General features: G+C 48.5%; 1 long non-coding RNA gene across 2 annotated transcripts; it reads right to left on the bottom strand.

The window, feature by feature from the left end:
• Window positions 1–3241: 3241 nt before the first annotated feature.
• On the bottom strand, window positions 3242–20340 carry LOC128340972 (uncharacterized). Of its 2 annotated transcripts, none has more exons than XR_008314117.1 (3): window positions 20287–20340; window positions 5085–5263; window positions 3242–3347 (listed from the first exon to the last, which is right to left on the bottom strand). It is a non-coding gene; the product is annotated as an uncharacterized LOC128340972 (long non-coding RNA). The 2 variants fall into 2 exon arrangements; XR_008314118.1 differs by lacking the exon at window positions 5085–5263 and adding an exon at window positions 4976–5084 and having other exon boundaries at window positions 20287–20324.
• Window positions 20341–20370: the final 30 nt, after the last annotated feature.

The raw sequence follows: 20370 nt of genomic DNA, 5'->3' as shown, positions 1-20370 counted from the left end.
CTGCCCATACTGCACTGTCCTGGCTTCATTACTTCTGGTTTTATTTAGTCTCCTTCAGAAAGCAGCACATGGATAGCCCTTCTAATGAGGAAGACTGAGCCCCACCCACAAATCTATCAATAGTCTTTATCTAGCTGGAGACAATGTACTAGCTCATGTCATTGCCTGAGATTCAAGGCAAAATCAGGATGCAGAGCAACTACACCTGTATTTTTCAGCTTGGGCCAAACATAGGTAGTAACTGCAGTGTGTGACATTTCTTTTTAGGGCCCCTTAAGACCTGCACCCTAAGATGTGGGTAAATGTCACTTTAACAATGGCACATGTGTGCTTGTTTCATTGCCAAGACAAGTGTTTTGAATAACTGACTTGTGCGTGAATGAGATACTGAGTATCAGCAGTGAGTGGATGAATAAACTTGTTTAATTGTTCTTCAGTGACAGTTCATTTGCCAGCACCGCACAGCAAGCATCTTTAAAATGTACATCTGTAAACTATGCAGCTGCACAAATGTATAACCATAAAAACTAACACTTGAAGCTACCCACCACTGATAAAGAGCTGGCTACAGCAAAACTGTTGGAGAGTGTAACCAGGGTTAGGTCACCTGTGCTACAGCCTTCCAGAATGCTGATGTTATGGCTATACATCGTATGAAACTTTGATCTCCAAAGAAGTCCTCAGAGTGGTTTAGCTTTGCAGTAAATCTTTTCAAGTTGAAAGCAGTGGGATCGATTGTAAATGTCTCTTTGCATGTAGGGAGAATATCTGTAAAAACTTACTTTGGAACATAAGAAGCTACTTTATGCTGAGGCAGACTATCTAGGTTGGTATTGTCTACACTGCTCTCCAAGGCTGCAGGCAGGGATATTTCCCAGCCTCATCTGGCGATGCCAAGGGTTTAGCCTCAGCCCTTTGACAGGCCAAGCATGAGCTCTACCGATCTATGGCTGCAACCTGGTAGCGTGAAGTGTACACAATAAGAAACAAACTATGGTTGCATTTTGTCAGCATGAGGAGCCGACCCATTCTTCTCTACAAACATGATTATCTCATAACAAAGGCTCAGATAACCGAGCAATCTGCAGCATTGAGGAATGAATACAGTTGATCATTCCAGGTGCATCCAGATAGCAGCAATCTGTGCTTTTTCACTGGGTAGTGTGGTAATGTAGCACACAACTAGAAAGTTAGGAAGCATTTAAGGGGAAAGGTAGATATCTCTCCTCACCCCCCACCCCGCCATAGTTAATATTGGAAGCCAGCCATGTGCACAGCCCATTCTGGGTTGGTTCATGCAGAAGTGGGGGAGGAGAGCTGCTCCTGTGGTAGCAAGCATGACTTGTCCCCTTAGCTAAGCAGGGTCTGCTGTGGTTGCATATGAATGGGAGACTAGAAGTGTGAGTGCTATAAGATATTCCCCTCAGGGGATGAAGCCGCTCTGGGAGGAGCATCTGAAGTTCCAAGTTCCCTCCCCTGGGTGTTTTCCAGATTACATGCTGTTCAACAGTAAAATGCTTTGGCTTGGCAGAATAGTTTTGAAAGTGTAAATAGCTCACGCAATGCTACAACAGGAAAATACAGCTTTTTTTCCCTTTTTTTTTGCGATGCACATGCAACGTAGTAGGACTAAAATGCAAGGATAAAATCCAAAAGAAGGTATTGGAAACATGAACAGCACTGTGCTGACAGTGCAGGGACCGTGATGTCGAAACACAGGCAGTATGGAACCACACTTAATGGACATGTAGTGACACTGTTGTAGTGTGTGATCTGGAAAGCACTCTGGCATCTCCAAACTAGGGCTGAGAGAGATTCCTGCCTGCAACCTTGGAGAAGCTGCTGCCAGTCTGTGTAGACAATACTGAACTAGATGGCCCAAGGGTCTGACTCAGTAGATGGCAGCTTCCCATGTTCCTAAGCTTCTTTATGAAGCTACAGGTACAAACACAACTCACAGGCTGCTGCTGAGAGCACTTACAGTGCTCCATTACCTTCTCCTGTATCTCTGCATACCGATCTCCTCCAGCTGGTGCTAATGCTAAAGGTTGGCTACACCCCAAACTAATGGTTTGTCCAGGGCTTTCGGACCAAATGGTAGGATTTTAGTTCCAGTTCCTCATGGCCAATTCCTTAATCCCACATTAGCTGTGGCAACACAATCCTCCTTTTACAGAAGCCCAGAGCCAAGAGACTTGCCCAAGGCCACAAACTGAGAGGCAGAAACAAGGGTTGACCACACCACTCCTCCCCCCCCCCCAATTTACTGCAATGCTCTGATATGCTGTGCTCTGGGTTTTTCCTCTCCTCTTTTCCTGCAAGGCTTTTTGTCAGAGACAAAAGGAATTGGGGGGGTGAGGGAACCCCAGGCAACTTCATAAAGCACAGCGGCACAATTTACTCCTTCACACATGGCAAAATTAGATGGTGGGATTCAGTGTGGTGATGGGCACCGCCTGAGCTAGGAGACTGAGAACAGGGTCAGACAAATCCAGGCAGTCAACTGCTACTACTAGCCCTAATAGTTCAATGGAAGCTCCAAATGCAGAGGCAGGATACTTCTCAATGCCACATGCAGAGGAAAAAGGAAAGGCCCTGCTTGCAAGTTTCCAGAGACTTCTGACTGGTTGCTGCTGGAAATAGATCTGCAGGCGAGATGGATCCTGCTCTGACTCAGCAGGGATCTTCTTACAGTTTTATCCAAAATCAAAGCCAATTACCGCTTCTTTGTCTTGCATGCATAACAGCTATTTTCTCTTTACAAGTTCATTTCATCCTAGTCCCCCTTTATTAATTTCCCCAAACATACATTCTCTCCCATATTTCAAAAATATCTGTTCCTCCACCACCACCCTCAATTTATTTCCACAATTCCTCTCACTTAAATGCCTCCTCATAAAAGTCTTCATTCTTCTCCCTCATGCCACCTTTCTCTCTCCTTCAATCTTCTTGCATATGTGATCCTCGTTTTTCCTCACTCATACCAGTCACCAGTTAGAGTGGCCCTGGGACATAGTGAAGGCAGTTCCCTGCCGCCGCCACCGCCACCTCCTCCTCCAGAGGCACAGGGTGGGGTGGAGGGAGAGAAACAAAGAGCAAGCTGCCACCCCGCTGATGGCCCCTCTCCCTCCCTCAAGGGCTCAGGCAGGACTCCCACATCATCTGAAGCAGCAAGTGGGAGAAGAAGCCTGCAGACCCTTTCTGTGCATCTTTGCCAGCCTAGGGGAGGAGAACTCAGAGCTTTAAAAGCATAACATATTTATTTCTCCTGCACATTTTATACGTGCACACACACACACACAACACACACACACTTGGTTTTTTTTTAGTTGGTCTGCCACGTGTACCTGGAAAACAAAAAATACAATTTATTTCTTTGGTCCCACCCATATGCACTAATGTAAAATAACAGTGCTGTTGGGGAGGTGAGCTGGTCTTGCAGTAGCAAGCATGAATTGTTCCCTTTGCTAAGCAGGATCAACCTTGGTTTGCATTTGAATGGGTGACTACATCTGAGCCCTGATTAGATCAGCTGGGAGGGCTCTGCTCTGCATGCCGACATCTGCTGAGGTCTGTTTGTTGAGCGCCCAGGGACAGGGCCTTCTCAGGTATTGCCCCAGGCTGTGGAACTCACTCTCAGCTGAGACCCACATAGTTCCCTCTCGCCCAGCCTTTAGGAGGAAAGCAAAGACTGCCCTTTTAATCCAGGCTTTTGGCCAGTGAGCTGTCCTTTGCTCTTTTAAAACTAGCTGTATATCTAGCTGTATTTGTTCTGTTTTTATTTAATTGTTTTTATCTTGTTGTTAACCACTCTGGGGCCTTAGGAAAAAGGGCAGTATGAAAATAGAAACCAACAAATAAAATTCCCCTTAGGGGATGGGGTTGTAGCTCTGTGGCAGAGCATCCATCTGCTTGCATGCAGAAGGCCCAAGCCACACTCCCTGGCATCTCTAGGTAGGTCTGGGAGAGGCTCCTGCCTGAAATCTTGGACCGCCACTGCCAATCAGTGGAGACAATACTGAGCTAGATTGACCAATGGTCTGACTCAGTATAAGACAGCTTCCTATGTTCATCTCATTGAGATTTTATTATTTTAGTCTCAGGCATGGGCAGTTATTTTCCTCACATTTTTGACCTCCTGCTGTACAGTGCGCACTCTATAAGAAGCAAATAGTGACTAAGAGGCTCACTTCCATGCAAATTAATCTCCTCTAAACCACTAAGAACATAAGAACAGCCCTGCTGGATCAGGCCCAAGGCCCATCTAATCCAGCATGCTGTTTCACACAGTGGCCCACCAAATGCCGCTAGAAGCCACAGGCAGGAGTTGAGGGCGTGCCCTCTCTCCTGCCATTACTCCCCTGCAACTGGTACTCAGAGACATCCTGCCTTTGAGGCTGAAGGTGGCCCACAGCCCTCCGACTAGAAGCCGTTGATAGACCTCTCCTCCATGAAGTTATCCAAACCCCTCTTAAAGCCATCCAGGTTGTTGGCTGTCACCACATCTTGTGGCAGAGAATTCCACAAGTGGATTATGCTTTGTGTGGAAAAGTACTTCCGTTTGTTGGTCCTAGATTTGCTGGCAATCAATTTCATGGGATGACCCCTGATTCTAGTGTTATGGGAGAGGGAGAAGAATGTCTCTCTATCCACTTTCTCTTCACCGTGCATGATTTTATAGACCTCTATCATGTCTCCCCACAGTTGTCTTTTTTCTAAACTAAAAAGCCCCAGGTGTTGTAGTCTTGCCTCATAAGGAAGGTGCTCTAGGCCCCTGATCATCTTAGTTGCCCTCTTCTGTACCTTTTCCAGTTCTACAATGTCCTTTTTTAGATGTGGTGACCAGAATTGTACACAGTACTCCAAGTGTGGTCATACCATAGTTTTGTATAAGGGCATTATAATATTAGCCATTTTATTTTCAATCCCCTTCCTAATGATCCCTAGCACTGAGGGCTTGGAACTTGGGACTTACTTGAAGGAGCCCTGCAAGTAAATCCACAGAAGTTACTAACTGATAAAAAGATTTAGAAGCCCATCTCTCCATGCACACCTGTATCAGTAAGTTGTGGCACATCAGTTACCTGAAAGAGAAAAAAAGAACCAACTCTCTCCCAGCTTTGCAGGTTCTTTGCTAGCAGCTTGTGATTTTGACCACAGGGGAGTGGCTATTTTCACAGCTGGGCTAATGTTCCTCCTGCATGTTTGAATCAGCACTGCAACTTTTCACAGGAGTCTGGAAACTACATTTGTATACATGGAACTGTAACAATAATAATCATCGCCTTATTTTTATATAATAAAAATCAGGCAGTATAGAAATATGATACATAGAATAGAATAGAATAGAATAGAATAGAATAGAGCAATGTCCCTTTCCTCCAGTCCTCCCTACTCTCCAAACACTTGATTTCCCCATACATCAATGCATTTTATATTTAAAATCCAACAGGGAAGGGAGTGGGAAAGGAATTGTAGTAGAAATGTGGCAGGTGAAGAAAGCATCTCCCCAACCTCTGTTGCTCCTCCTCGGAAAATAATATCCTCTTGAAGCTGCTTTCCTTATTATAAGCATCTGCAGATATTTTATCTACTTTTTTAAAAAAAGTATACACTGTACAACCCTTCAATAAATATTACCACAGTGGTCCATAAAAGCAGTTAACCCCTCAGATGACTTTTTAAAAAGGATTAGACAAATCCCGAGATGATAAGTCTATCAATGGCTAATAGGTGTGATAACCAAATGAACCCTTGAGTTCATAGATAGTTTCTTCTCTAATTATCAGAGAGAGAAAGATGGGGAGAGACAAGAAGTTGCCTGTTGCCTTCATTTTCTGGTTCGGTTCAAAGCCAAATCGGCCTTGAAACCAACCGGGCCAGTTTGGTCCGGCACGCCTCGAACACCACCCAGTTTGCTTCAGGGGGGTTCATGGACCGAAAATTGTAAATAATACAAAAAACTTTTTAACCTTGTACTCCCCTTGGGGGAGTTCCTGGAGGCAGCGGGGGGGGGTGTCCACGTAGGTTCCCCCTTCCCCCACTGGCCTTCTAAATCACCGCAGGCACCCAGCTCCCAACATGGCCACCGGGTGAAGCCCGAAGAGCGCCCGAATAGGGCAAGGGGGTGATTTAGAAGGCTGTCGGGGGAGGGAGGGACTTCTGTTGACACCCCCCACCTCCAGGAACTCCCCCGAGCGGAGTACAAGGTTAAAAAAACCCTTTAATTTTGTTAAAACTCATTTTCGGTCCACAAACCCCCCGAATTCGGGGTGGTGGTGGTCCGGGTCCAGACTGAACGGGGGGGTTCAGTTCGACCCCCGAACTGTCAAACTCCCGAACCAAAACTGTGAACCGCGAACCCCTGAACCTGTTTGCCCTGCTTGCAGCCTTTACAGAGGCATGTGATTGGCCACTGTTGCAAACAGAAGGCTGGTAAGATGGACGTTGCAGGAGGTCTCTTCGTTTCTTAACCTACAGTTGGTATAGCATCCGATACATGCACTTGTCAGGTTTGCATACTGCCAATGTTTTCCAGAACAGCAAAAATGTATTCCTGTTGAAATTCCCTAGCCCATTTTATTGCACGCAACATAACAAACATGTTCATCAGACGTCAGCTTCTCATACAGGTAGAATTATCTGATAAGCATGGCTTTGTAATGGCACTCAGCTGCACAGCACAAATGTATACTTGTCAAACTTTGTATACAGGAAGAACTTGTTGATAAGTAGAACATTTAATGGCATTCCGCATCACAAACGTATACAGGTAGCATTTCCTGATAACCTGGACCTTTGTGTTCCATTCCTTTTGCCAAGCAGCCCCTCCCCTCCATTTTGAAATTCAGCTCTCATTTCAGCCCAGCAAACTGCTGCTGTATGAACCAACACTTAGGCCTGGAGGCTTGGCCTCCATTTTGGGCAAGCAAGGTAGTAATATAGGCAATGGTGTCACACTTATAGCCTGGGGAAGATGAGTCTGCACCAGCATTCCTGCATTTGGGACAAAGCCGAATTTCCATTCAAAGCAAGAAAGGAAGGATCCTGGATCCAACCACACATTAATGCAATCAGAGCAACTCCTGACCACTAATTGAATTTGGCCCACACACAGCTTTTTATTTGTGTTTCTTCCCAAACAGTGCTGATTTCCCCCTACAGCATCTGTGATCCCCACAAAGAAGATTAATACACTGGTATCCCACCTTCAGAGCCCCTGGATACTACAGCCAAGAAACCTCAGAAGAACAAGGAAGCTTCCAGATGGCTTGTTGGTAGGAAACTCTGCCCAAGACTGGCATTGAGCCCCTGGAGCAGGGCCAGCCTCTGTTCTCTCCTTGCTTCCTGGATCTGCCTCTTGGCACATGCCACGCACAAGCCCCTGCTTCAAACCTGATCCTAGCCTGGCAAACAGACATTTTGGACCCCTTGGATTAAGATGCTAGCTAGGCAGTTTCAGACACCTCCTTGCTCTGCAGTGAGGTCTTACTATGGCGTGAAACTCCAGCGCTCCCTGCCTGAGATAGAAGCATTGGCCACTCACCGTGAAGGCTTCTGGCTGCCGGTGTTGAGGACCTCTCACGTGGGTTATCCTTGCCCGCACGCTCCAGAGGCAGAACAATCAATTAAGCAAAGCCTTTAAAAGGCGGGGAAGGATGACCCCTCCCAGTTTTGTTTAGTCTAGCTGAGCTGCTAAGAAAGGTATAAGAAAAGAGTACAGTTAATCAGGCCCCCCAGGAAGAAAATACAAAGAGTGCAGAACCAGTAGCCATAGACGACCTGGGTGGGTCGAGAGGTCCTCGACACCGGCAGCCAGAAGAAGCCTTCACGGTGAGTGACCAATGCTCCTTTCTTGGCTGCCGGGTGAGGACCTCTCACGTGGGACATGCCACAGCTGAAGACCCTGGGTGGGAGCGTCGTCGGCTACTGGGGCGGAAGAACCTGCTGAAGTACCCTTCTGCCAAATGCAGCTTGGGCTGATTTGAAGAGGTCTAGTTTATAGTGTCGTGTGAATGTGGATGATCCACGACCAAGCAGCCGCTCTGCATACTTCATCCAGTGGTGCATTGGTTGAAAAGGCTGCAGACATGGCGGCAGAGCGTGTAGAGTGAGCAGTGAGTCTGAGAGGAGGAGGAATGTGTTGCACCTCCTAGGCCAATGCAATACATGCCTTGATCCACCGAGCCAGAGTTGATGAGGAAACCGGGCAACCCATGGAGGCCAGGAGAAAGGACACAAATAGGGATTCAGAGGACTGAACAAAGCAGTCCTGGAAATATAGGTCTTTAGGCATCGACGTACATCGAGTTTGTGCCATTGTTTTTCCTTCCGGTTAGAACGGTTAGGGCAGAAAGACGGGAGCAGAACATCCTGGGATCTATGGAAGATCGAAGGGACCTTAGGTAGGAAGGACGGGTCGGGAATTAGACGAACAGAGTCCTGAGAGAAAACGCATAGCTGCGGATTGGCAGAGAGGGCTTTGAGTTCCGAGATCCGACGTGCGGAGGTGATTGCCACTAGGAAGATGAGTTTGTACGACAGGATCTGGAGCGGGATGGATTTTATCGGTTCAAAAGGTGGAGCGTGGAGGACTCGCAGCACTTTGTGGAGCTCCCAGGATGGGAACCTGTGGACCACAGGTGGGGAGGAAAGAGTGGTGGCCCTCAGGAAGCGACGGAGGTGCATCTGAGACTGAGAGTCACGCTGAACAGAGGGAGAGAGAAGGGGAAGGAGTGCAGCCGCATGTCTCTTAATAGTATTAGCCTTGAGGCCTTTGTCTAGGCCATCCTGAAGGAAATGGAGTAGTTCTGGCATCTGACATTGGTCGGGGGGGAGTGCCAATCTTGTTGCACCAGCGGAGGAATACCCTCCAAGCAGATTGGTAAATGCGGTTGGTAGAGGCCTGGCGAGAGGCCAGTATTGTAGACAGGACTTTTTGCTTGTAGCCGCTCTTGCTCAGTCGGCGCCGCTCAGCCTCCAGGCGGCAAGCTGGAACCACATGGGATCTTGGTGGAAGACTGGGCCTTGGCTGAGGAGGTCTGGGGCGGGAGGCAGGAACCAGGGACCTTCCACGGCGAGATGGAGTAACTCTGGGAACCAGGGGCGCCTCGGCCAGAAGGGAGCCACTAGGATTACTTGTGCGTGGAGGAGGCAGACACGACAGAGAAATCTGCTGAGGAGAGGTATTGGAGAAAAGGCATAGAGGAGCTCCCTGGGCCAGGGAGACAAAAGGGAGTCCACTGCCTCCACTGCGGAGCACGGGAACTGGGAGAAGAATCTTGGGAGCTGGGAGTTCGCTGGCGATGCTAAGAGATCCACTGAGGGATGGCCTAGGCGGCGAGAGAGCTGAAGGAAGATCTCGGGTTTGAGTCTCCACTCTGCCGGGTGAAGCTCTTGTCGGCTGAGCCAGTCAGCTTGAGTATTCAGAGAGCCACTGATGTGATGGGCCAGGATCGATGTAAGGTGTGCTTCCGCCCAAGTTAGGAGAAGGACAGCCTCTGCATGAAGAGATTTGGATCTGGTGCCCCCCTGGCAGTTCACATGGGCCTTGGCGGTTGTGTTGTCTGTTCGAATCAAGACATCTTGATGTTGAATCTGGCGCCTGAAGGCTAGGAGCACCAGGCAAATGGCCCTGAGCTCGAGCCAATTGATACTGTGACTGGCTTCGGATGGGGACCAGGAGCCCTGGGCTGAGAGATTGAGGTACTGAGCCCCCCAGCCCAAGAGGCTGGCATTGGTCGTGATGATGGAGCGGGGAGGGTCCAGGAAGGGTTGCCCCTTGGTCAGGTTGGAGTCCAGAAGCCACCAGTTCAGAGAGAGATGTACTGGTGAGGGGAGTTCCACTCTCTTGCGACTCCTCAGGGCGATGGCGGCCTGATGTGGGAGCAGGAACCATTGAAGGGAGCGGAGGTGAAGGCGAACCCAGGGAACAGCTTCCAGGGAGGAGACCATCAGACCTAGGAGTTGTGCCAGGGAGAGCAGCTGGGTTGACCTGAAACAAAGGGTTTGGCGAATCAGCACTTGGCTCTTGGCGATCCTGTCCTGGGGAACGAAGAGGCGATCTGAGAGGGTGTCTATGACCACCCCAAGATGCTGTAGTCTGTTGGAGGGAGTCAGATTGCTTTTGGCGGTGTTCACCAGGAAGCCGTGTGCATCGAGGGTGGAGAGGACCCAGTCCAGGTCTGCTTGGGCTGACTGAAGGGAGGGTGACTAAATCAAAATGTCGTCCAAGTACCCAACGATCCTTATCTTCTGAAGGCGCATGTGTGCCAGTAGAGGAGCGAGGATCTTTGTAAAGACTGTTTCCACTTCCAACTGTTCTGTCAACTCTTTGGCCTTGGGGAGCAGCTCCAACGACCCACAGAATCTGGCCTTGCTCCTCTGCAATGCCAGGTCAGTTCAGAATAAGATCGAAATTGTCCACGATTTGATCGTGGATGAGGGAGCTGACCTGGCATGTATAACCGAGACCTGGTTGGGGGAGGCGAGTGGTCCAGTGTGGGCTCAGCTTCTCCCGCTAGGTTACTCTGTCGTGGAGCAGGCCAGGGGAAGTGGGCGGGGTGGTGGTGGAGTGGCTGTGGTCCATAAGAATACCATTTCCCTTACCAGGGCCCCTGTGAGACAGCTGACTTATATTGAGTGCATATTTTTGAGGCTGGGAACTAGGGATAGATTGGGGATTCTGTTGGTGTACCGTCCACCCCGCTGCCCAACTGACTCCCTAACTGAGCTGACGGAGCTGGTCGCGGAGTTGGTGTTGGAGTCTCCTAAACTTTTGGTGCTGGGGGACTTCAATATCCACTTTGGGGCTGGCTTGTCTGGTGCGGCTCAGGAGTTCATAGCGGCCATGACAACTATGGGCCTATCCCAGTTGGTTTCTGAACCGACTCATGTGGCTGGCCATGCACTCAATTTGGTCTTTTGTTCAGATCAGGGGGGTGTTCCATGGGTGGGGGACCCAGTGGTTTCCCCATTGTCATGGACGGACCACTACCTGGTTAAGGTTGGGCTCACAGCCTCAATCCACCCCTGCAGGGGTGGTGGACCTATTAGGATGGTCCGTCCGAAAAGGCTGCTGGACCCAGTGGGATTTCAAAAGGTCCCTCTTGCAGTATTAGATTAGATCAGTTTCAATCTGTGACTCCTGAGGATGCGGACAAGCTGCTTGGGGCGGTGCGGCCTACCACCTGTTCTCTGGATCCTTGCCCGACTTGGCTGCTTCTATCCAGCAGGGAGATTGTTGGAGGTGGCCTAGTTAAAATCATAAATGCATCGCTGAGGGAGGGTAAGGTGCCCCCCTGCCTGAAGGAGCCAATGGTTAGACCACTTTTAAAGAAGCCTTCCCTGGACCCCTTAGCGATGGATAGCTACAGGCCAATCTCCTTTGGTTGGGCTAGGTGATTGAGAGGTGGTGGCCGACCAGCTCCAGGCAGTCTGGGAGGAAACTGATTATCTAGACCCATTTCAAACTGGCTTTAGAGCTGGCTATGGGGTTGAGACAGCCTTGGTCGGCCTGATAGATGACCTTTACCGGGGAATCGACAGAAGGAGTGTGACTCTGCTGGTTCTTCTGGATCTCTCAGCGGTGTTCGATGCCACTGACCATGGTATCCTTCTGGATCGCCTGGGGGAGTTGGGGATAGGGGGCACTGCTTTGCAGTGGTTCCGTTCCTATCTCTCGGGTAGATTCCAGATGGTGGAGCTTGGTGACAGTTGCTCCTCAAAACGGGAGCTGTTATATGGAGTCCCTCAGGGCTCCATTCTGTCACCAATGCCTTTTAACATCTACATGAAACTGCTGGGTGAGGTCATCAGGAGGTTTGGTGCTGGGTGCTATCAGTATGCTGATGACACCCAAATCTACTTCTCCTTTTCATCTTCAGGTAATGGCACTCATTCTCTAAATGCCTGCCTGAAGGCAGTAATGGGCTGGATGAGGGATAACAAATTGAAGCTGAATCCAAGCAGGACGGAGGTGCTCATTGTGGTGGCTCAGAATCTGAGGGGCGAGTTAGATCTTCCTGTGCTGGATGGGGTTACACTCCCCCAGAAGGAGCAGGTGCACAGCTTGGGAGTACTCCTGGACCCAGGCCTCACCCTGGTATCTCAGGTGGAGGCCATGGCCAGGAGTGCTTTCTATCAGTTTCGGCTGATTCGACAGCTGTGCCCATTCCTCGAAGAGGATGACCTCAGAACAGTCATGCATCAGCTGGTAACCTCCCGGCTTGACTATTGCAATGCGCTCTACGTGGGGCTGCCTTTGTACGTAGTCCGGAAACTTCAGTTAGTTCAGAATGCGGCAGCCAGGTTGGTCTCTGGGGCAACCCGGAGAGACCATATCATGCCTGTTTTGAAACAGCTACACTGGCTGCCGATATGTTTCCGGGCAAAATACAAAGTGCTGGTTATTACCTTTAAAGCCCTGAACAGCTTGGGTCTGAGATATCTTAGAGAGTGCCTTCTTTTACATGATCCCCACCGCACGTTAAGGTCATCTGGGGAGGTCCGTCTCCAGTTACCACCGGTTCGTCTGGTGGCGACTCAGAGGCGGGCCTGTGGAATGCACTCCCGGCAGAAATTCGTAATCTTAATTCTTTGCTGTCTTTCAAGAGAGCCCTTAAAACCTATCTGTTTGGCCTGGCCTTTCAGGGTTTTTAATTTAGTTTTAACTGTTTTAATCTTAACCTGGTTTTCAGGGTTTTAATTGTTTTGATAGTTTAATTGTTTTTTAAGATGTTTTTAAATTTGATGTTTATATTTGTATTTCTATTTTAATTGTTTTTAATGATTTCTGTTTTTTAATTGTAAACCGCCCTGATCCAGCTTGGAAGGGCGGTATAAAAATCGAATAAATAAATAAATAAATAAATAAATAAATAAATAAAAAATATTCGGGGGGCGGAGGAGAGGCCGAATGGAAGGGTGGTGTATTGGTAGTGGGAGCCGTTGTAGGAGAAACGAAGAAAATGGTGATGATCTGGATGAATTGGGACGTGCAGGTATGCCTCTGTCAGGTCAACTGAGGCTAGAAAGTCCCCATGGTGTAAGGCCTCTGAGATAGAACGGACCGTCTCCATGCGGAACCTGCGACGTTTGACGAATTTGTTCAAAAATTTTAGATCGAGGACAGCACGCAGTGAGCCGTCCCGCTTGGGGACGGTGAATAAGATGGAATAAATGCCGTGTCCCTGGTGTTCCCTTGGAACCCATTTTATGGCTGAGATGTGAAGGAGGTGGAATATCTCCTGCAGCAGAGCTGAGTGTTTGTGGTGACACCAGGACCGAAGGGTTGGAAGGAAGCGACTTCTGGGACGTGAAGTGAATTCGATCTTGCACCCGTTTTGGATGGAGTCCAGCACCCAACGATCGGAGATGGAGGAGTCCCATGCGTGGAAATAATGGGCTAGGCGGCCCCCCACGTGATGGGGCAGAGAGTCAGGAGACCTGCCATGGCTTGGGGAGTTGCCCGAACTGCTTGTTGGTTGAACTGCAAGGGTTGAAGCGTTGTCGATTCCACTGAGGGCGGGATGTACAGAAATCACGGTCTCTGGGCTTGAAATTCTGGCGAAAGGAACGAAAAGGCTGGAAGTTCTTGCGGTTCTGGCGTTTATCGTCTCTGCGAAAGGAAGAAGGGAGAACCTTCTTTTTGTCCTTTGTGTCAATGAGGACCTCTTGCAGGGCCTCATCGCCAAATAGTTTGGAAACTGTAAAGGGCACAGCGATCAGGTTTGTGCGGGAGGTCTGGTCCACTTGCCAGTGCTTGAGCCATAGGGTACGCCGTGCAACGATGTTAGTCGCTGTGCCCTTGCCCCGAAGCGCACCGAGTCCAGGGTAGCGTCAGCAATAAAGGCCTGTGCCTTCTGGATTTTTAGTGCAATGAGGCGTTGGCACGCTGGTTCGAGGGGCAGAATTTGAAGCAATTCGTCCGACCACAGGAGGGCTGCCCTGGAAAGAATGGAGGCAGCAACAGAGGCCTTGATGGAGATCGATATGGCGTCAGTGTTCTTGCGCAGCTGTGCTTCCAATTTTCTTTCTGTGGGGTCCTTAAGGGAGGACTCCCCATCTCTTGCCAGAATGGCCCCCGAAGTAAGGGCAGCCACTGGGCCATCGACCAGGTGGGGTCTGAAAAAGGGCTGTTGCTGCAGGAATGAAAGCATACTGCTTGGAGACAATAGCCGCCGTTTTCTTGGAGGAAGAGGGGGCTTGCCATTTCTGTTTCACTACCTCTGAAAAAGTCTTAGGGAGAGGAAAAAGAGGTTGGTTAGATGCAGCAGTAGGAAGCACCAAAGATTCTCTAGAAGGAGGAGGAGCTTCCTTAGGTAGGTCTGAATGAAGGCCCAGAGTGTACAGGGCTTTCAGGAGGAGCTGAGAAAATTCCTCAGGCAGCAGGAGCCTGCAGAAGGATTGGGATGAATCCGGCTGCTGGCCGTCAGACCACTTGCCCTCTTCGCTGGGGGTAGGGTCCTGAATAGGGATTCCTGAACCCGGGGCGAGTGGGAGTTGAGATGAAGGCCTGGCCAAGGGAGCCTGTAGTGGTAAAGTGGGAGGTAGTTCCACTGGCATTTCCGAGGGGGGAAGGCGAGGGTCCGGGGAGTCATAATCAGAGATATCAGAAGAGTGTAGATTAGAATGGCGGTGGTCACGTTTAGAAGTTCTTTTGGATTTTTGGCCTTGCTACGTTTGGATGCCCTCTTTTCCCCCTTAGACCTGTGGGACCACTTAGGATTGCCAGTGGTCTCTGATAAGGAAGAGGAGGAATCCCCAGAAGAAGGGGAAGGCATCTCTTTGCGTTTGCGCTTTTTATGCTTTGCCTGTTGGGGCTTGAGACTCTCCAGTGATGCATGCATTGCCTCCACAAACCAGGCTTGCCAGGCCACGGGCATGTCTTGGGGAAGGTCTAGGCTCACTGGGGCAGAAGGAGTGGAGGGGAGCCTAGCAGGATTGGATTGGCCCGGGAATGGGGAGCCATGAGGTTCAGGACTCACCGGTCTGGCTGGATGGTGGCTGCTGGCCTCCTCGTGAGTAGGCGTAGCTGCTGCTGAGGCCTGCTGTGCGGGAGGGATCAACAGGAGAGAGTCAGAATGGCCCGTTGCTACTTGGTTGGCTGGGCGCATCGTGGAGGGGCCGCCTGCTGAGGGGCCCAGGACGTTGGCAATAGAGGAGGCGGGCAGCAGCGTTTCCCTCTCCAGCGGCCCCGCGGGGGAGGCCGGCGGGGGGCTCAGCTGGGTAGCGGACGGCCTCGGCGTCTGAGGGGGAAGCCTCCTCCAGGTCCACTATCTCGGCTGCCTGGAGAGCTGGGTCGGGGGAGAGCGGGCGAAAGCGCTTCTGCGTCCTGGTGAGGGACGTTAGCTGAGCTTCTGCAGCTCTCCTTTGAGTTCTGTGGCCGTCCCGCCCCAGAGAGAGTCTGGCGTCAGCCGCGGGGGCTGCGGCGGATCCAAAGACCCGGCATGGGCTTGAGGGACCTGGATGGTCCGTTTAGGCTGCGTTTGCTGAGTTTTCTTTGCCTTGTGCATGCGAATATGCAAAATGCCCTGATTGCTCTGCTCCATAACAAAGGAGAGGAGGAGAGGGAGGGAGGAGACCAAAGAGTAGAAGTCTGAAAGAGTAAACCCTTGGAGAGACTGAGGAGAGAGATAAGGAAGAAAAACACGCAAGTGAAAGAGATAAGGGAGAAGCAGCTAGCTAGGAACAACCTTCTCTGGTGAGGCAGGATGAACAGAACTGGGAGGGGTCATCCTTCCCCGCCTTTTAAAGGCTTTGCTTAATTGATTGTCCTGCCTCTGGAGCGTGCAGGCAAGGATAACCCAGGTGAGAGGTCCTCACCCGGCAGCCGAGAACTGCGATCTTCTTTGTTCTCAACTTGGCAGACTAAGGAGAGGTATAAACCCTCTTTCTTTCCATTTCACTCCAGCTCCCATTCTCATTTCCCCCCACAAGTGATTTGATTGCATCAGTCTCCACTTCCCTTTCTTTCTTTTGGAAAGGCCGTCAATCTCATTACTGCAACCAATACTCATTGCCCAGTTACTGTATTATGCTTTTTAATAAAAAATATTTATTTTTCTTTTAAAATCTCTTGCCCCCTGACTCTGTTTGCCCCTCTGGTGTACTCCAAGATAACTCTTCACTGCTCAGACATAATCTGAAGTTATTCATGCTTGAGGATTTAGCGTTAGTCAAACTGAGCCTCCTCTACCAAATGCTGTGCTGGGAATGGATAGGGCCAGTTCTCCCCTTGCTAAATATAAGAGAATCACCACTTTAAAAGGTGTCTCTTTGCTCAGTTAGCAGGGGTTACATAATGCTAATGTAACAGTTGTAACATAAGGCAACTATTTTTAAAAATACAATTTTTTTTTTTAAAAGAGCAGATTCAGCTCTTGAAAGCATCAAAGAAAGGGAAGATCTGTTCAAAGATTCAATGCTTTTTGTCTTGCTCTCAGAGCTAACTGGCAGGCAAGTCACCTGTAATCATGAAATGCCAGTTCTGCAGTTTTCATGTCTCTATGTATGTAGGGGTTAAAGTGTTGGACTAAGACCAGGAAGACCCAGGTTCAGCTCCCCTCTTAGTCATGAAGCTTAGTCATGATTTTGATCCACTCATTCTCTTGGTCTAACCTACCTCATGGGATTGTTGTGTAGAGAAAAAGTAGAGAGGGAGAAACATATACAGAGACCTAAGCTCTTCTGAGGTGGAGTGCATTACAAATGAAATAGTGAGATATATATGTTTTATATATGCATACCTTTTATGGGTATTTCCCCAAGTGCACTCTCTGGTAGGAGTATTCTGTTTGGTTATTTATTTATTTAACATTTCTATATCCCGCTCTTCCTCCAAGGAGCCCAGAGCGGTGTACTACATACTTAGGTTTCTCCTCACAACAACCCTGTGAAGTAGGTTAGGCTGAGAGAGAAGGGACTGGCCCAGAGTCACACAGCTAGTCTCATGGCTGAATGGGGATTTGAACTCGGATCTCCCTGGTCCTAGTCCAGCACTCTAGCCACTACATCACACTGGCTGTTGTAAATTAAAAATTATTTAATTTATTTATCACATTTGTATACCGCCCTAAAAAGCAAGTCTCTGGGTGGTTTACAACAAAACAATAAAAACAGATAAAAAGATTAAAACATTACAACAATTAACATTTAAAACATTAAAACTATTTTAAAAAACAATTTTAAAAATCTAATTAAAAGCCTGGGTGAACAAATGCATCTTGACTGCCTTTTTTAAAGTTGTAAGAGATGGGGAGGCTCTTATTTCAGCAGGAAGTGTGTTCCAAAGCCTCGGGGCAGCAACAGAGAGGGCCTGTCCCCAAGTAGCCACCAGACGAGCTGGTGGCTACTACAGATGGACCTCTCCAGATGATCTCAATGGGTGGAGTGGTTCAAAGCAAAGAAGATCTTTTCTTAAGTAGCCAGGGCCCAAGTTGTTTAGGACTTTATAGGTTATAACCAAAACCTTGTATTTTGCCCAGAAACCTATCAGCAACCAGTGTAGATCTTTTAAGACAGGAGTGATGTGGCCTCTCCAAAATGACCCAGAGACCAACCTGGCTGCCACATTCTGGACCAACTGCAGTTTCCGGACTATGTACAAAGGCAGCCCCACATACAACACATTGCATTAGTCAAGTTTGGAGGTGACCAGCAGATGTACTACTGTTCTGAGGTCATTTATCTCAAGAAATGGACGCAGCTGGTGTATCAGCCAAAGCTGATAAAAGGCACCTCTGGTTACTGCCTCAACCTGGGACACCAGGGAAAGTTTTGTGTCCAGAAGCAACCCCAGACTAAGAACCTGTTCCTTCTGGGGAAGTGTGACCCCATACAGAACTGGCAGATCAAAATCATCTCCTGAGTTCCAACCCCGCACAATAAGTACCTCCGTCTTATCTGGATTCAGCTTCAGCTTGTTACCTTTCATCCAGCCCATCACTGCCTCCAGGCAGGCATTTAGGGAGGTTATGCCTTCTCCTGATGATGTTGACATGGAGAAAAGGTTTTGGGTGTCATCAGCATACTGATAACACCCTGCACCAAATCTCCTGATAATCTCTCCCAGAGATTTCATATAGATGTTAAACAACATCAGAGACAATATGGAGCCCTAAGGCACACCATACCGAAGTTCAGTTTTTGAAGAACAATCCCCGAGGGACACCATCTGGAATCTGCCCGAGAGGTAACAGTGGAACCACTGCAAAGCAGTGCCTCCCACCCTCAACCCCCTCAGATGCTTCAGAAGGACAGTATGGTCAATAGTATCGAGAGCCACCGAGAGGTCCAAAAGGACCAACAGAGTCACACTTCCTCTGTCAACTCCCAATAGGAGATTATCCATCAGGCCGACCAAGTCAGTCTCCAACCCATAGCCCACCCAAAAGCCGGTCTGAAATGAATCTAGATAACCAGTTTCATCCAAGACTGCATGGAGTTGGGAGGCCACCACCCTCTCAATTACCTTGCCCAACCACGGAAAGTTGGGGATAGGTCTATAGTTGCTCAACTCTGAGGAATTCAAGACAGGCTTCTTCAGAAGTGGTCTAATAATTGCCTCCTTAAGACAAGGAGGCATCCTGCCCTCCCTCAGAGAAGCATTGATGATCTTTACTAGGCCTTCTACAACAACCTCCCTGCCAGATAGTATTAGCCATATCAGGCAAGGGTCAAGAGAACAGATGGGAGGCCACATTGCTCCAAGCAGCTTGTCCACATCCTCACGAGTCACAAAATGGAACTGATCCAACCTGACCATATAAGAGGAGTTGCTGGACACCTCCGATTCAGACACTGCCGTAATTATGGGGTCTAAATCCAAGTCAGCCCTTATACGAGAGATTCTATCCACAAAAAATGATTTAAACATATCACAGAGGGTAATAGATGGTTCCAAATTCTGATTCAAGGAAGGAGGGGCACTTACTAGCCCTCTCACAACCCTGAACAACTCTGCTGGACATGAACTTGTCAATGCAATACAGGCTGAAAAGAATTGCTTCTTTGCCGCCCGTATTGCCAGAGCATAGATCTTCAAATGTGCTCTATGTTGTAATCTGTTGGATTCAAGTCGTCTTCCTCCACTTGCACGCCAGTCGTCTACCTTGCCGCTTCAGCCCCCGTAGTTCTTCCATTTACCAAGAGGCCAATTTTGAAGCGGGTCAGAGAGGACGCTTAGGAACGATCATGTCTACTGCTCTGGTGAGTTAGCTGTTCCAATTCTCCACCATGGCATCAACAGGATTACCAGCAGAGCCAACACTAAAGCCCTCAAAGGCTTCTTGGAACCCTATTGGATCCAATAACCTTCTCAGGCAGACCATTCTAATGGGCCCCCTGTATGAAATGCTTTCAGAAATTGATACCCAGATCAAGAGCAAGACAAGTTGACAAGTGCTACACCAAACACCTAATTCATTCATTTATTTCTATATCTATGTAAACTGCTTTGGGAACTTTTGTTGAAAAGTGGTATATAAATATTTGTCTTATTCTTATTCTTGTCTTTCCCTCATGTTCACTTTTATGGAGCTCTTCTCAGTGGCTGCAAAATAGAAAAACTACTGAGGTAGGGAGACAGAACTGTAAATAAAGTCAATGTACTGTTTTCAGATTTGGAGTATATAATAAAAAGGATATATTCATCATAATTATATTCATAAAAAAGGGGAAATAAAGTGACACATCTCACACTTCCTTGTAGTCACTTTGGAGGACTTCAGTCTGCAGCATGTGCTATTATATAACTGAAGTATTTCAGTTCAGGATATAACTGAAACTATTTATTTTATCCCAACACATTATAAGCACCCACCTTTTCTAATGGAATCATTCCCTCTTCAGCCTCAACTCCCCAGTTGTCTTTATGGGGACAGCCATACCCACCTTACAGGACTACAGTAGCGATTAGAAAGTGTTCCTGCTCTTTCTAATTCAAGACTTCTTTTACATCGACATTTTAAGTTGCATGCGTGCATCATGGTTAATCTCGGAGAATCACAGAGGAGGGGTTTGCTAACTCTGACTGAAGCTATTCCTAGAGATTCCGCGCCCCCACCCCCTATTTTTCACAATACTGTGATTCAGTATTAAATATTGTGAAAGGAGAACGAGAAGGTGCAAGGTGGAGGAACACTCGCCAGTCCTGGAGAGTTGACAACCCAAACAGAGAAACATAGCCATTGTAACCTATTAAGTTTGTCGGTAGTACAGTGTGTGTGTGTGTGGCACTCTGGTCTTTTGCAATCACACTACATCTACTGTGCATTGCACGCGTACCTTTCCAGCCGTCCGACTGGCGCTTCAGTTCCGCCGGCTGATTCTCCGTTTCCGGCAGATGGGGGGATGGGGGGAGGAAATCAA

This window comes from Hemicordylus capensis, chromosome 1 (genome assembly GCF_027244095.1).
Source record: "Hemicordylus capensis ecotype Gifberg chromosome 1, rHemCap1.1.pri, whole genome shotgun sequence".
Lineage (NCBI taxonomy): Eukaryota > Metazoa > Chordata > Lepidosauria > Squamata > Cordylidae > Hemicordylus > Hemicordylus capensis.
This window is presented reverse-complemented; position numbering and strand designations above follow the sequence as displayed.